The sequence below is a fragment of the Varroa destructor genome, unplaced genomic scaffold (genome assembly GCF_002443255.2).
Source record: "Varroa destructor unplaced genomic scaffold, Vdes_3.0 BEIS01000002.1, whole genome shotgun sequence".
Taxonomy (NCBI): domain Eukaryota; kingdom Metazoa; phylum Arthropoda; class Arachnida; order Mesostigmata; family Varroidae; genus Varroa; species Varroa destructor.
Genome location: NW_019211455.1, coordinates 473,015 through 490,704, shown reverse-complemented (window position 1 = coordinate 490,704; position 17,690 = coordinate 473,015).

Below are 17,690 nucleotides of genomic sequence, written 5' to 3'. Positions count from 1 at the left end.
TACCACCACGCCGATCTTTTGAAATTGTCTACGGTAATATTCGTTACCAAATTAAACACGCAAAGCTGTTAGAGGCTGTCGGGCAAGTTGCAATCACTCTGCGGCTTAGCTAAAAAGAGGTAGGGTCTATAATCTCAGCATATGTCCTGAAACACTAAAGCCTTGTTTATAATTATTAAGTAAGGTGATTAAGTAAGACCTTTATATCTAAAATGATCTTTAAGATAGGTCACATTTATTTGTACGTACATAAAGATAGCAACTTCAGGTATTTGTATACCTGCGTAATAGTAACATGACACACAGTTTATATGTTTGAAAAGTATACTTTATTTTGGTATAAAATTCACGGCTGCATCAAATTGGCCTGTAGGTTGCGTATTCTAAATATTGAGAAAAGCAGACACCAAATATTTGCTTATGGCTCAGACCTTTTGTAATGGTGCATTTGTTAAGCTAAAAACATGAATACCAAATCAATTAGCCGGAGTTGATTAGGCCAAAGAATACACACGAGTTTCTGCTATTGTTCAGTAAGAATGCGTTTGCCTTTTAGGCTAAGAATTGGTGAAATAGTCCAAGTTCAATAAGACCGGATCTAAAAGGAAAACGTTTGAAACGAGGCGTAGGCATACCTTGTATCGTATGAGAGGTCACCCGTCGGTAGCTGCGCGTAGCTTCAAATTTGAACGGTCAAGTTTGTATTATGAAAGATCATTTTATATGAACAGGCGTTCATTATAAAAACAGTCTGGAAGCAAATTACATATTGTGTCTACGGGGATATCGGATCAAGTCTTTGAGTATAATCCTAGATTCTCACCAGACCACTTTCGGATCGGTTCCGCCCCAGATTTGCCGACTTTAATAGCTGACAGCTCCTTCCTTGTAAAACGAAATACGTTTTTTGTCAAAATCAATGGCGACCGCGTGCGGCAGGTCAATGACTTGTTTGGTATATATAACAATGACAGTACTCTCAGCGAGAAGTAAATTATATTAAGGCAGTTAATTCTGAAATGTGACCGAGACTCAGAATCGAAATACCGAACAGAGGTCCTGAATTTCTCGAATCCGATCCTGACAAGCAGCCTGTACGTTCTACGAACGTAGTTACCTTTATTTAGTTATTAATTCGTTTTATTTAGTTTTATTCAATTAAAGGCGAAAGGGGGCTCATTCTCAGCGATAGCTCGTGAACTCTGTCGCTCTTTAGATATCCATTGGACCCCGAACAGGTGTAATGTCTAGGATATTATGCGAACTTTATTATTACCGAAAATTATGTATGTTCAGAATTTTGGCGTTGTATAAATGTGGAATAGAATTGACAGGAGGTAAAGATTTGCGGCACACTCAACGACAGTTTGTATGCAAACTGATACTTTGGCTACCGTAAGTATACCGTAAGTATAAGTAAGGTATAATATAGATATAATATAGATAATAGCACGGAAACAGGACCCACTTCATGTAGCGCCTATAAATTAAATCAATTTATAGGCGCTACATGAAGGCGGGTCAAAAACGTATTGCTTGAGAAAAATCTCAGCAAAAACGATGCGTTGATGTTATGCTTCTTTAGTGATTCTTTTATATTCTGAAGACGAAGAGGCGTTGTAGCCTTGTTTCAATGAGCACTGAAATGTATGCATTCCTCAGCGTCCTTGCGCTATCGTATACCGAAGGTTTAACTCTGATTATCACCATAACCTGAACTTGTAACTACAAAGAAAACACGTACCAGGTATTGTAACACGTTAAAAATATACGAGAGTACCTTCGGCTACCGGAGGAGAAGCGTAGTTGATACTGCCTTGTGAAATGGCATAGAGCAAAGACATCAAAACAGTTAAGTATTTTTTTCATTCAAATGGAACGACTTAGTTTCAAATGCAAGGTTATATTTTCTGCTGTGTTTTTGGGAATAGGAATGGGCAGTAACTTTTCAAGCTATTAACGGCGGATTATCACAACGACACTGTAGCCTCTTACTACTTCTATTTAACTGTGCAGACAGAACTGCGTGCACCGCATGAGTCTGATAATGCTTGTATTTTTTTTATGAGACAAAAACAACTCACGCCAGTTAAGCCCTAATCAAACTTTAGCCTACAACACGTTTGAGGTAATCAAAAGTTTTTGCTGTTTCGAGATATAGAATTCTTCTTCGTTATGTCTCTTTGTCCATTCCTTGAAGAACAACCCTCATAGTATGAAAACCTATACGCATCAAGAGGCTTAGAAAAACGCGTGCCAAGCGTCATGGGCCCCATATGTGTACGAGCGTCGTTTTCGCGCTAGGAGATTTTTAGCAAAAAAGAAAAATGTCTAATTTTTAAATTTCGTCTTTTTTTTCAGCCTGGTTAAGCTAAGTACTTTGTTCTCCTAGTAGAAAAATCCGTACGAAGAGTGACGTACTCAGCAATGATTCAGCTAATTCGAAGTTTATATTTGTATGCTGGGTCATCAGTTGATTGCCGCTGTTACCTCTAGCATTTGAAATTGTATGGGATTCGAATATTCGCTACTCTCTAGAAGGATCTTCTCGTACAGCGAAATCAAGCGACAAAACCACGTGATCAAGCTCCATACAGTTTACATACAACTGCTAATGAACTATCTACTAACGGGCGGTAGAGGTGCTTTGGCTTTTCGATAATAAGGCTACAAACTCATTATAATCGAGTCAGAAACGTCGCAATATGTGTACGTGTAAATACGGTAGGAAAGCAGGTACCGAAGGCATCGCATCCCGGGTAATAACGAGCGTGGAGTAACTGCAACCAACGGTCCACGAAACTGTTACACGCCTATGTGACTTTTAGATAATCCTTCCATACACCAATTTGATATATTCATGGTTCATGACGACTAGAAGCATGTATAATATTATCATAAAAATGCATAAAAACGTATGACATAGGTTGCTGATATGTATATTCCAAGGTTAGGCATGATTTTTGTAAATGGTGGTGCCGTATTGTCGACGAGTACGTCAAGTCCTATTTGACGGTTAACGTATGAAAACACGTGTACCTATGTTGTCGACAATATGCTGACATTTTCCAATAGCAAAGTGTCCGGTAACTGATTAGTATGAGACGGAAAATCATTTCACTGGCAGGCGTATGACCTTTTACCTAAGACCATATCCAACCCAGCACTCCTTGGCCATGCAAATAAATTTCCGTTTTGGTGGTTTCATTTCTCTGGAAAAAGTACGTTGGCGTGACGTCTCCTTCAGTGGACGCTAAACTTGTAATATGGAAATTGGCAAAAAATCTGTTTTACTATAACAGTCACAACTTTTGGATCTTGAACAAATCACTAATCATTTTTATGGTAGATTTTCACATCGACGATAAACCCTTCTCGTTAGAAAAAAATGGGAGACAAGCTGTTTTGTTCTTAACATAATTTACGAGCGGACGACTTCGAGTGAATTTTTGAAATTATCTGTCTGTCTTTTGTGACTATGACTTGTAGCCGAGGTCTTTGTGGACAGTTTATGACATTATAGTCATACTCAACAGAAGTTTCTTCGATATCACCCTGTACAGATAAGAAATGTGTTACCCAAGGATATCGCTGCATACCTGGCCTTAAGCGGACAATATACGTAGCACTAGACAAGAACTCTGATGGTAGGCTCGAGAGATGAATATGAGTTGCTTTTTCTGTTCGCATAGGTTGTGTAACGTATGTCATCGGGATCGGTATAGGATATATTTTAATAGATTTTTATCGGTAAAGGAAGGAAAGGATCGGTAAGCTTACAAAGGCCGAAATCTACTACTAAAAGTGTACCAATGTATCGTCTCAAAGTATTAAGATTATGAAATTAAGGTAAAATGGTCTTAACCTAGTAATGCTTTGCGATGTTGAGTTTCCTAGAAACGTTGTACGGAAGTGCAGCTTAGTGCAAATACGATATATCTTTCTCGAAGAAATTCAGAAACAGCTATACAACAACAAGATATACGTCTCGATTGGTTAAGTTTTAAAAATGGAACCTTTGTCAAATTTTTTACGGTAACATCATATGCACAGTGTATATAAATGGTAAGGAAAAACTCAAGATTAAGAGTGAGATTAAGCAAATAGAGTGGCTCGAGGCTGCAACACAAAGATTGCTATTTTGTCGCTTAATTAACAGATCCAATCTATTTACACCAATATGACCTAACTCCGGGGCAGAGTCTTCTATTTCTAGATTCCTTGACATTCATTAGTCGCAAATCCTTACTTTTAACATACACTATGGCTGTTAATGAAACCAACAGTAACCGTAAGTGGCATGTCAATAAGCCTTATGAGGCCAATGGTCCTTTACGTTGCTGTTCTGAGAAGGCAAATAATTTTAGTATGAGCAGCACTTGGCATGTAGTCAGACACCTGGAAAAGGCCACGAATTTATCCTGCTTAGCCAAGAATCAAGATCTGAGAGATCCGATCGAGTTTGATCGGGTTTCATGAATTTTCTTGTACCAGACTTTTCTGAGGCCAGGATCCAATTCAGATGATGTAATTGATGCAGAATTTTGCAGCTTTAATTATAACTCAGCTATGCGTTTTGAATAAAAGCAGCTATTTAGATAATATAACAACTAAAATACAGCGTTAGCATTATAGTGACCCCAAAGTATAGGATAAGGATAGAATTTGTTATTTATTAAAAGCGTACGTCACACATGGAGGTGTTTCAAATATATTATAGCAACCACAGATGTACAAAATTCTGTATAACCTCGACGACTTCGTAGGCGTATAGGCCATAAGTACTAAAGGTACCCTTTACGCGTCCAAAGGAGAAAGGTTCATTGGTATAATCAATTTTCCATATAGTTGATTTAATAGAAATTTTCAAATGTTTAGCAATCGAAAAATATGCAAATGCAAGATGTTTAGCAAAAAATACGCAACCGAACATCTAATTTGTGTTAATATAAACAGCGTACGTAAATTTTAAACAAGAGTCCAAACATCTAGTTAGCAGAAACTGGGTGCCATTTTGAGATAACGTAGAAAAAATGATACTAACTCGTTACATAATTTGTATCCATACGTTATCTGCTCTATATAACAATTCAGTTGGAAGTAAAGTGTAGGAGATACATATCTGTCGTATATTGTTTTTTTGAAATGCTTTCATACACAGTGCTTATGGTTAAATACCATTTCCGATACTTGAAATCAGGTTGGGTAGCATGCTTGCTAATGTGAGCGTACATATATGTCAAGCTCGTTTCGTCATGGAATCATCATTTATACCGATTTATTTCATAGAGTGATAGGATTGAAAACATCATCTATTTGGCCGCCAGCTTTGCGGGCAAACAAATCAAGGTCACGTCTATGGTTCAGCTAACTTTCGCCCTATATAAGCATTTTTGTCACTGTATTCCGATTTTTGATCGCACTGACTATTCTAGCAAAGAAATATGTGGCTACGTTTGAGTATAAATTGTCTATTAGGTGAACATAATACGTACGCGCGGCGTAGTCTTCATGGTTAAGTTGGCCATTAGCCTAGGACGTCGCTGCGCCTCTGAAACACACTAAGCACCTCGAGTTTATTAAATAAAAGCGTCTAAAGCAAATATTTTTTTTATATGGACGCTTCTTAATCGAACCTTTCATCGTGGAGTGCGCAGTGTAGAAAGGTAGGTTGAACCAGTTCCGAAACCGTCAACAACGACAGGTTGTGTTCGATCCATTGTCATAACATGACATGGACTTGCTGCATCGCAAATGTCGCTTTCACCTGCTAGGATCGGAAATAAGGAACCTCACTGTTGCTATCGGGTTTTCCATAGTGACTCAGCCGGGTGAAAGACAATTCTCCTTCACATTGCGTACCAGTAGATGGTGTAATTAGGTAGACACTCTATATCCGCCTCAAGCAGAGCAACCGGCTATTGTGATCAAGGGAACTCCTCATCTAGGGCAACGGTGGATCCCAGCTGGTTCTCCTGTTGGTGGTAGTTACGCAAACTGTCTATAGATTGAACTATACATGCCTCTATACGTGCTGGATGTGAAAAACCCGCTGCCTTCGTCTTCAATATTCTCGTTACAATTTTAGTAAACAATTTTTAACGGATCCAGTGCTGAATCAACAGGAGTCACACTGTTTCTGCAAAAGAATCCGCTACCGCAACAACTCGCATGAAGTCCTGAGACATAGTCGTCTCTCCTGTAACTTGTCAGTTTTTATTCCTACGGTGCACTTGCAACGAGCTCTTATTTCGTTTAAAGTTTCCTTGCCTAAGATTTTTCAATATGTCCCGCCTCTACTTCGCAAGAAACGAAAATTTAATTACTGAGCGCGGTTTTCAACGGAAAGCAACATCTTCTCCTCTAAACTCACTGTTCTCTGATGGTATTACCTGATAATAAACATGCATCGCCAGTTGTTGCTGTAATAATTTTCAAAAAGTGATATAACTTTTCAACATAATGTTACAATGAAGTCCTCCATTTTGAGTACGTTAACGAGACTATGTTGGTTATATATATTAGTTTTAAATAACTGGTAATATATATATATATATAAAAACAGCTATAAATTCTAGTTTTTTTTTAATCTTCGAGCCCCTACTCCAAGCCGATGCAGTTTTTAAGCAGAACACATGTGCTTTATTATCTTATCATTTCAGCTGCTATTTGTGGTTGTCCTGTATGTAAATGCCATATCGTGCCCAATTAAGAACCTCATGCATGGTCTGCTTTAGCTCGAAGCATCTTGACTAATGTTGGGTAGCAATTTCTGGGAAGTGTCATATCATTCTGGTGCCATCATGGTAGAAAGCGTCACTCTGATCGTCACCGTATCACGTCCAGTGTCCGTCATTAATTTTTCCGTTTATTTTTTTCTACTCTAAAAAGAAAAAGCTATATTTCGATAAAAATATTACAAAAAAAAAATTAATACAGAAAATGTCTGAATATTACATACGTTTAGTTCTGGTTTGGTCATCTCTTTGATAATCGTGCCGTCACTTTGTCCGAGCTAGTAAGATATGCACCAGAATAAAACTAAAGAACCAGTTGAAAATAAGCGAACTTCTACGGCCAACACCACGGTCGAGTTCATATAGATGAATTTGATGTATTCCCACAACGGTTTAGTGGGTAACTTATAAGTTCGAATGCAAACAAATAACGTCGTGACCAATCTCGTTTGATGGCCGACGTAATGTTCGAAACGCTTAGGTCAGATTATCTTTATCCAGTGTTAATCACCTAGTAAATCTCTTCGCCGTAGCCGTATCGTCAATATACAGAAAAAGAACAAGAACGTAATCATCAGCAATTGCGAACTTTACGAACGCCGTTTGCTGAGTCGTTCGGACGACCCACTGAAATAAAGTCAGCTTTCTCCGATGGATGGCCACTATGCTGTGCAACTCATGCTCCAGTATCACAGTATTTTAGAACTGTCAAAAATGTAGATGATTCTTCAATAGGTCATTGACAACCCTGTCTATATTATACTTTTCAATACCCGCTAATTGCGTCTAACAAAGGGCGAATTTACAAGTTCACATCACTTCTCTCCAATAAAGATGGCTCATTTACTCCATTACAAATGGTAATCAACGCGACGATAAACAAGGGAAAGCCGCTATACATTCTTTTTAACTCTTAGAATTAGTCTTGAGCCGTTCAGCCACACAATATTTTCGCAGTTTTTGTGGAAGCAATTTGTTTTGATAGCAAACTTCACTGTATTCTCACAAGCTGAGGGAGTTCAATACAAATATTGACCACTGCTGATTACCCACCGACATCTCTTTTACGTCCGCTATCGCTGTTAGGTATTCTGTCAGAGGTGGGTGGCTGATCGGCTCCCAGCACGAAACGATGTCTGTCTGTGTGTCCGTTTATGCCCAGACTCGAACCTAGACCACAACGTGTCCCTAAAATTGGCAGCCGAATACTAAGCTATCATCGAATCCGACCGCTAACACCTACAGTGAACGTACCGCTTCACGTACTTGTATATACACATTATAGTTTTTTGTAGTCATGCTTCACCTGTATGATTAACCTAAAAAATCCAGTTTTTTTCGCACCGTAAAGTTGCCGAGTCCATCAAACCTAACGTTTCATTACACAGGCCACTTACAGGATATGCCATCTACCTAAAGCTTGATATAGCAAAACGCCTTTAATTTTCACTAGGTTTCGAAACATTTTCCTGTATGTATTGTAATCTATTAACAGGCGATCACAGTCTATTTCTGTAAGCTATTCTGCACTATTATATATTTACGTAGACTTTTAGCATCATCTAAGGAGGTATACGAGCAAGTTCTATGCTTACAAAGGACCTGTGCACCTTATTAGCTACTAGGCAATTGCTTCTCTAAACTAAAGTATTTCGAGTTGTCTTAACGGATGATTTACTGAAATTATAGACGAATGTGCTAAAATGCATTGACTGTTATCACATTCCCAAGGACTCAAATTTAAGTTACATAGAATGTTGACTTGAATACCTTAGTCTATAATCATAACCCGTTTGCCCCATCGGGTCCGCCACTTGCCATCGTCATAAGTTAACTAGCTTATACTATCCATTCTTCTCCCCCAGAAGCAAGTTTATTTTACGGTTCATCGACCGCGTGTTAGAAAGTCATACCACACATGAGCGGGCAGACACACAAACGGATCTGTTCTGTTTTTCATTTTTTGACGCCCCGTTGCATCGTCATGTACATAACTAGGGCTACGTTAACCACATACACTAGACGCTGCTGAGAGTTCAAAGCCAATAGAGGCACAAAGCTCTACTGACACCAACAATGTTCTGTAGCTGAAAACGACAAGCTTCTCAGTAGAATGAGGCGGCTGTGAGTTGAACTACGCTGTCAGAACCTTGTCATTTTTATCAATTAAACTTGTTCTAACATGAACTTTTTCGTCTGCTTCTGTATTCAACCCAGCTGGGCCTTAGTAGCTGGACCGCAAAACAACATTTACCCACACAACCTATGAATACGAATACGAAACTATCTATTTTAAATGTACCATAACATTTGTTTTTTCGCCCGTTTTATATTTTCATGTTACACAATAACTATCATTTGTTTATTTCTAGCCTTTCATTAAGCTCTATTAGATCGGTAGGTGATTTTTGCAGTTCTTCTAGCATTTAGCTCTTTGGATTGTATTGAACCTCATTAATAATGATACTTAACACAAATTAGTAATCGTATTTCCGATCCATAGCAAAATGATAAATGCTGATCTTCAAACGAAATTTTATTCAATAAAAAGTTCGAAGCATAATCATGGCTTCATCTAACTATACGATAAAAGGTAAAGCAAATGTTCTTTTTTTGTCTATGCCAACATGTTGGCGACAGGGTCTATTTTATGCGGACTAATTCCTTCAAATAAAGTAAATAGAAAAAAACGTCATCGGGTATTAATTGTTGATTAATTCTCCTTTTTAAAACGATTATACAGCGTTATGGGGCACACACTGCAATACAAGGATACAACAGCTACAACATGACAATAATATTCCTTCACTGCTATTTCAAGGGTCGCTAGTTCAAGCCTCTGTCACACAGCTTCCAGTGCTATTTCGATCAACCCTTCCATCTACCGCCGTGTCCATCAGCGTAGTCTCCACTGACTTTCGTGACGGTGTATTTCTTACCGTCATCTTCGCCACCGTATCGGTTGGGGTATCCATCGCCCGGTTTCTCTCTTTCGCCTCTTCTTGCAGACCATACTCCATTACCCCCCACTCTTACATTAAGGGATTTGATATAGGTTTACCAGTAAGTTTCGTCTTCTTTTTCCCACACGCCGACGCTTAGGAAATCACTACCGTCCCCAGCTCATTTTTCTTATTTTTCCACCCCGCCGCCTCCGGACTAACCCCCGCGTCCACCTGCATGTGTATAAAAAGTATAGATTGTACTGCCTTGTTCCCACCCTCCGCTGCCCCAGCAGTACATCACGCATACGCTTAAAATTAGTGCCGACTGGAATGCTATGTCATTATTGTTATAGTGATATGATAATAGGTAATAATAGGTTTATTTTTCTGAGACATACGCCGGTAGAATAGCGGATGGCGACTCTATTAAAATGTGACTAACAGGGAATAATTTATAACACTGTTACTCAGGAGAAAAAAAAAAATATATATATATATATAGACAAGGAATCATTCATTAAAATAGGTCAAAATTACCCTTTTTTTTTGTTTTAATTTTTTTTGTTTTAAATCGTGGTCACACCGTTAGTGTCTTGGGCATGATAAGGAGGTGCTACAAATTATTATCATCTTCCTACTATTTCTATAATGGCAGAGGCGACGTGGGCCTGTATCTCGAATCAACATATTTTTTTGACCGCCATGAATAATACTGCAAGTATTTCAGTTGCATTTTGTCATTGTTCTAGAAAGCATGGTGCTTTAAAAGACATGTGACTTTTCTCTGTCATATTTCAATGTTTCGTCCTCTCTTGACTCTTAGAAGGAACGACAAAAACTTCAGCTATTAAGGATTTTCCTGCGACTAATAAGAAAAATACGCATTTACCCTTATTTCATTATACCCGCTCTGTTTTTGGCTGGGGCATTTCTAATGCTGGCTTACGATTCTAACGCACCGATATTTTCTTATTAGCGATATTCAAGGTGGGCAACGACTATTATTAAAAATTCTGAAACGTTTTTCGTGAAATTTACAGTGGCTTTTTCCACTCAAATCAAAATGCCTAATTATAAATTATATTCACTCTCACTCGTCGTAAATCCTTTTACTCTGCTAATACTTTCTCTATATGTTTAAAACCTATTTGTTTTTAAATACTTTATTACAATATCTAGGAGCAAACGCGAATAAGAAAAAGCCTCCAGGTCTAGTATATGTGAGAAGTTTTTTTCTATTTCATAAACTGTAGCTTTGGCACCAGCTGGAGATACTAGTTGTTATTTAGTACCCGAATAGGTGATGCGTGCTTGGACAGCTGAAGGCTAATTTTGCCTATGTAGAGATACAGGACGCTTCAATACATTGTCCTGACATCAAATATCAAGTGTGTGTATGCGTCGAGTGGATAAGCTTGTGCAAAAAAATCCCACGAAATCTTTAATAATTTTGCTGTTTCCATAAGGCGTTTACTTAAAGTGTAAGTAAATTTGCATTAAAGACTCAGAACTCAGGCCGACGCATTATGTCGAAAGTAATTCAGTTTAGAGTCCCATGTTTTCATAAGGATGCTGTCGTCTTGTTAGAAACTACTATGCAAATGTTGTGTCGTTTTTGAGATACTGGACAGTCGCTGGAATAAACTTACGGGAACGAAAATGCGAATTTTCGGCAAAAAACACTAATGCTTCACAGCCGGCAAGGTTTGAAATATATTGTCTAGCATAATTTCACGCTTCTGAAAGTCTTGCTGTGATTAATGTTGGTAGGTAAAGCCGTTACGACATCAAAATTCAATTTCCAGGTCTAGCTAAATAAGGGTAAAGTTTTTAAAAGCATTATTATTTTTTAATGAATTTACCTTGCTTGTTAATATCAAGCAGATGGCTTCTTGTGTCTATAGGTATTTAGCTCTTGCCTTTTTTCTTCCCTTATCAAGTACACGCTCGTATATAACAGGAAGTCAAAACCCGTTCAAATGTCTAGTGACATTTATTTATAATAAATCCCTTCGGATTCGTTCTAAGTTAATTACCATCATTGCGGTACAACCTTGCCCTAACAAGGCGTCTTCAGAATCAGCTTAGTTGTTACCGCATCCGAACATAACGTGATACTATTGATACAGGCGGCTTTCATGAGCCAACACTACTTTCCTTACAAAACCTAGCATACCAATTGCATTTTTTCGTGCCTTTTGTCCCAACAAAAGAGTCCTAAAATTTAGTCAAGCCATATGGATAAGACAGTTTCATTCTTCCATAGGTAAAAACCACTACTGGCAGATTTTCGCATTGAATACTTTGTACTGCACGACGAGCACGGCCTTTTCTTGATTCCTAAAAGTTCTTGTGACCGTGGTGAACATGATACAACCAATGTTACAAATGAAACGTATTTTCGGCATAACTTAAACAAGTAAAATGTGCTAACCGTTCTTCCGTTCCAAGTTATCAAGCACAGATCGAACTTCGCGTCTTCTGGTCGCCACTGCTGTTATCATCATTATTCTATTCGTTTGCTGCAGTTTGTCTTCTCGGTTTACTGCCTGCATCAACTTTATTTGTACCTTACCATCCGTCATCCCACAATTTCCGCACCCTTTGGGCCAGCCTGCTCCGTCTTTTTTAGGCCAGTCTACTTGACCGCCGGCACCCGTCTGCCTTCCCGTCCGCACAATGCGCCGGTTTCGATAATTGGCAAGGGCATCTGGCGAACGACAGAAGCAGCTGCTATGAGTGGCAAAGAACAAGCTTTTAAATTTCAAATATGCCCATGTCGGAATGGCAGTGGTATTAAGGCCACCTAAATAGGTAGGATATGCCAATGGAATGAAGATGGACTGCGTTAAGAACGGCTGGTTTCATATCCATTGTTGAGTTAGTCGCACGGTCTCAATCAATCAACAAATCATACTTTTGCCCATCAAAAAGTGTATTGCTCTGTGTTTGCTTTGCTTCCAAACACAAATTGTTATCTACAAGAGCCTTCATTGCTGGGCTGTTGTCACTTTTAATTGTTGGTGTATAAAAGGGAAATTTCTACCGTGTTACTTACTTACTACTGTCAACAACAGCGGCAGAAGTAAATATTATTTGCCTTTTTTCTAGCCAGTTGTAGTAACATGAAGCGTACTGAGAAACAGACGTTTTGGCTCATCCAGATTCTGCGCGCAGGTGACCTCATAAAACCGTATGTTTACTTGAGTGGGTTATCTTGTTTGTTCAACTATTGGAAAATGGTAAATTACAATTTAAAGTTACTTTACTAGAATCATTAGGACGAGTATCCTGGTAATCTGTTTGAAGAAAGAAAGCGTTACCCTCACCGATCAGGTGACCTAATGCACTTTTAGTTACACAATCATTTAGCTCTACCCAGATATATGATCGATAGATCGATCCATGTAATTTTTCGGAATCAAAGTCTTCTTGGGATAATACACCCTCAGTAAGATAGCACTAACATAGAACAATATACAAGAACATGAACATTTATAAATAGCTCACAGGGTTTAGACGGCTGAGCTATTTATAGAACGAGGCAATGCGCGGTCAAGATAAGAAACACATAGGGGACACACAGTGCAGCGATTTAACACGGTGGATACCGATAGTGTATACTAAAAATACTAAAAAGCTAAATAAATACACTAACATATTTTAAAACAGAGTGTCAAAAATGAGAAAAAAAAAAAAAAAAAAAAAAAAAACTATGAATAGAACACTCGATCCAAAGCAAAATTAAAGAAGAATTAAGCAGAATCAATCAGAGCACGTCACTAGGTGATTCAGGAAACATGGCAAGCGTATACATCGTACCATTAGACGCTACTTTGGCAGCCATCCTGGAGATGTACGGCGGTAATAATAATTGTAAATGAAGCAATCGAAAACTAGAAGACAGGCGGAAACGTCGGAGAGAGCGGAAAAGCTAGACTTGGAAGTCCCAGCAGAAGATAGTGCCACACTAAGTGGGATACTGTACCAAAGAAAATGAAAAATCAATGAAGAATTATATCGAGAACACAACAACGAAACTAGCTAAGACACAGGCCCAGACCTTATTTTTCGAATCACTTACTAAAGGATTTCATAAAGGACAAAAGTGACATCAACAGGAACAGAACTAAAACAAAGAAGAGAAGTAATAAGAAAAGAGTAAAAACAAAAAAAAAGTTAAAATCATTTTCATAGAAAAGGACCAGCTTATCAAGAAGATGCTCAAGACACAAAGGGCACAAATACAGGGGTTACAAAAGCAACGGAAGTACTTCGAAGACAACAAACTGATTGGAATAAAAGTAGGAACAGCATAGCGATCGAGGATGCAAATGCGTCCAACGACAGAAAAAATAATTAAGTCAAATATATCAACCATGTTTACCTAACTGGAAATGACAATGAATATGTGATAAACAACGTGAAGATCCTTGGGAACAATCCGTTTTTCTCTAGAAATATATATCGTAGTATTGTCGCAGAACTTAACAAAAAGTGCACCTTACAAGATTAAATAAGAGACAAAATAGATGATGCTGCGCAAGTAATTGGTTAGGCAAGACTTAAAGGAAAATCTGATGCGGTCAGAGACCGCCTAAATCAGAGTATTTGCAGTACACATCTCACCCGACTGTCGCCCGCATTACTTTGAGTAATTTCTAGCTGAGCTGTATTCCATTATGTAGACCATTAAACATAACCCAGTTCTTATCTGAGACTAAAATTTGTGGGTTCAGAAGAGAAAAAAATGATGATTCTAACTTACTGGCTAGTATTCAAGGGTCTCGTGGTAATTGATTGCGTTTCGTTTGATGCGGGAAGCCAGTCGCTAGTAATCTATCCGCCTCTCTCTAAAAGCTCTGCCTCTCTCTCTCACGCAAAAATTCAGAAAGCGGAAAGCGCTAGACGAGACTGAGAACTCAACCCATTTACTACATAACCTTCAATACGCAAATGAAGTGCCCAAAAGAAAGAAACAGATTTTCAGCGTACAGGATGTTTCGCATAGAAACACTAGTGAATTAATGAGGATGCTTACCGTTCGATGTGAGAAAGATGCCGTGATAACTATAGAAATAAATTCGTTCTAATCCTAATACGTATATGTTTGAGATCAAAACCCAGAATGATGAATAAAAATTCTATTTAGGGTGTACAAGAGAAAAACGAAAGTTACATTTCTAGAAGCGCCGATTATTGGCTTCAGCGTCGCACCCTTACAATGATGCATTAGAAACATTCAGACAACGTATCAAAATTGAAATGAATAAAAATGATTTTTTTTTTCTGTAACCAAGTGTATACGACAGTTTTTCTTGAGTTTAACACATAATCGTCATGAAAAAAAAAACTAATATCACCTAGACTATAGAAGCAGCTTTGCCATTGCATATAAAGCGATAATAATAATAATAATAATAATAACACGCTTTCTTCACGCCTACGCAGTGTTACGCAATATTCCGGTATCTCCATTGCAGGAGTTATTCATTAATCTCTATCCCATGTGTGGGACTAGATACGACGAGGTAAAGGAAGTAACTTACTACTAGGTTCCCTTGTACGAGAAAGTCCTTTGAGAAAGCTACTTTAGATCGCCTGATATGTGCTCGTCGTATACTGGGGCTGATAGCAACAACCCGCTTTTAATCTACACCCAATTCCCCTTGATTTAGTCGAAAAGGTTCGGGCACAGATTAAAGTTAGACACTCGATGGGGTTGTCTGCATGTGATGCCGCACTGTCATGTGCTGTCACCTGACGTATCGCTTAGCGAACGTAAGACTCGATCTTTATCCTTAACTGGAAGATTTTAATTCATAATCATCGCTGGACATCACCGACCCGCAAGTCGGTGGAGTATGGGTTTAGACGACAGGAACAGGTGACCAAGCGCGTCTATTGTCTCCGAGTGCATTTCAAAATATTGCTGATAAGTACTGGCAGACGCTAATGCACACACCTGGTTCCGTAATTATTAAGATAGCTTTCAGGTAAGCAAAGGCGGCCATTGGAAACACATTTATTTGGCGGTACGCATAGTGGTACGAAATTTTCGGAAGGAGTACAGCTTAGTTCCACTTTTCCTGCTCTTCAACTCTATAATTATTTTGAGATACTTTGCCATTTGACTATGTAAATATCGAAGTCTCAGTTGGATCGTAGTTTTCGATTACTTGTTACGAGTATGACAAAACGCTGTCGGGCAATTACTTCGTAATGTCTATGGACAAGTTATAGATGTCCGTATGTACCGGCGACATGTGCTATGCAGAGATCTATGAAAAAAGTGTCGGAATCTTTTAAAAAGCAAATTTACTTCAGTATCTAGTAACGGCCGCAGACGTAGGGTGGCACTTTCCAATTCTGACGGTAATACCAACTGCGTGAACAAATTAACTATCTATGTGGTGTCTACTGGAACAATTTAGAAAATTATTTAATTTTTAGAAGTATCTTAACCGTTTTTGGTACAGTGCACCGAATACATAATTTTCTGTACAGCATTATATATATATATATATATAGAATATTCCATAGAAATTTTCAAGCTAAAATTTTGAGTGAATAAAATTATATTGTTATTATGGATTATCGCGGTCTCAATCAAACGAATCTGAATCATAAAGCGGCTGAAAATTGAATTATCTATTTGAAAGCTTCCGGAGTAGTTCCGGAGAGCTATACTTCCGGAGTGGTTCAAAAACCTGCAAAAAGGTTATACTTAGCTGCCTTTCGTACCTTTTCCCAAATCAACATGTTAGATAGCGAATGCATACTTCACGCATCTCCATAGCCTAACCTACGTAAATTTAGTCTGTCGTTCTAGTATTCATATTGGGACTTTTCGTAAATAACATGGTGTATTTCTTGAGATTCGAAGCTTCAGCAAAGGAATTCTGTTTTGAACTTTTAAGAGGCTCATAAAATTATCAAAGTAATCGTATACAATCATCACTGAAGACAACGTAGACCCAATTGTTACGCTATCCACAAAGGCAATTTATTTACTTACGAGAGTTGAAAAGATGTAATAGTTTAGAGATTTGGTCGCATGATATAACAATAAAAACCAAATAGACGTTTTGATCATTTGTTTGTGCTGTTTGAACCAAGTTAAGAGCTTAAGTTGACCCAACGCGGAACTAAAAATACTCTTTGCACAATCGTGCGAATAATTTCCGCTTGCGTTGTAAAATCTATCGTAGATAATATATAGTACGACACATGAAAGGACATAAAAGCGCAGAAGATCGGGTATTGAGGTATGTCCAACGGTACTTACATAAGATGAATAAACCCACCCTGAAATGTTCTACCTGACATCCAAGCTACGAATGTAAGCCAAAAGAACAAACACACACGCAAAACATACATAGGCACCATCAGAAAGACCAGGTTGGTCTGACTCTGGGTTCTTTCTGGGTTTATTATATGTAGTAAATACTCATAACTATAATATTTCCGCCTAAAATATTTCTAAATCAGCATCGGGAAAGCAAATCTAGATGGCACTAAAGGAAAAAAACACGCGTACTAAACATCTACACAAATGTACAGTAACGGATTTATGCGCGCGTATCGACAAAGACAGAAATTCTAATAAATTACTAACAGGGAGCGCTAATCTATTTTTATACTAGTCGCGTAAACGTACGGTAGGACTTCCTTTCACTTCGTGGTAATTATGGAGCACCATGGTGTGCGCATTGTCATACCAATTGTAGATAACAAACGCGCTGCCAGTTCAGCGCTTGAAAAACTTTTAAGCTGATTTTAATAATCAGGGCACAAGTAATAAAGCTATGTTCAATAGCTGATATCGTGGTTGCTATGGCGTTTCATAGGTTTGTTGGAGAAACTACACTCAAGTCCGCCACCAACTCCGGTTAAGATCATAAAAGAAACAAATCCTTGATGCTAAATCTAAAATGGGCAATTCCCAGAGCTTATTCACATAAAATAAATGACTAGTAGTACTAAACATAAAAAACGGCACAGTAAG